The sequence below is a fragment of the Babylonia areolata genome, chromosome 8 (assembly GCF_041734735.1).
Source record: "Babylonia areolata isolate BAREFJ2019XMU chromosome 8, ASM4173473v1, whole genome shotgun sequence".
Lineage (NCBI taxonomy): Eukaryota > Metazoa > Mollusca > Gastropoda > Neogastropoda > Buccinidae > Babylonia > Babylonia areolata.
Window position 1 is genome coordinate 26,955,011 of NC_134883.1, and position 973 is coordinate 26,955,983.

A 973-nucleotide genomic window follows, 5' to 3' on the forward strand; every position below is an offset into this window, starting at 1 on the left:
AGAGAGAGAGAGAGAGAGAGAGAGAGAGAGAGATACAATTGTTACATAAGGGGAGAGAGAGAGAGAGAGATACAATTGTTACATAAGAGGAGAGAGAGAGAGAGAGAGAGAGAATACAAATGTCATCTAAAACGCTTGACACGTATGCTTTTTATATAAATGTGTTATATATATATATATATATATATATATATATATATATATATATATATATATATATATATATACACATATACATATACAAATGTCATTTAAGACGTTTAAAACATGAAAGAGAAAGGGAGGAGAGACACAGACACAGACACACAGGCAGAGGTTGTGGGGTTTTGAGACGAAAGATAAAAAGAAAAAGACAACAGATGGAGGGTGGGGTGGGTGGGGAAGGGGGTAGGGGGGGGGGAGAGAAGTGAGGATGTGGAAAAGGGTGGGAAGGGAGGTGGAGTTGGGATGAGGAGGAGGAGGAAGAAGAAGAGGAGGAGGAGGAAGAAGAGGAGGAGGAAGAAGAGGAGGAGGTAGAGGAGGAGGAGGAAGAAGAGGAAGAGGAGGAGGAGGAAGAAGAGGAGGAGGTAGAGGAGGAGGAGGAAGAAGAGGAGGAGGTAGAGGAAGAGGAGGAAGAAGAGGAGGAGGAGGAGGAGGAGGAGGAGGAGGAAGAAGAGGAGGAGGTAGAGGAAGAGGAGGAAGAAGAGGAGGACTTACTTAAGGAGGTTGAGAGGGGAGTGAATTGTTTTCTTTGTTTTGTTTGGTTCTTGTTTTGTTTGTTTGGTTTACTTTCTTAACCTGGCATGTTTAATGATGACCCGTGTCGAGAGAAGCGGTTAATCAGAGAAAGACTCTCTCTCTCTCTCTCTCTCTCTCTCTCTCTCTCTCTCTCTCTTGCTCGCTCTCGCTGTCCCTGTTTGTCTCTCTTTCTCTCTTTCTCAACTTCTCTTTCTCTGTCTCACTGTCGCTTTATGTCTGTGTGTCTCTCTCTCTT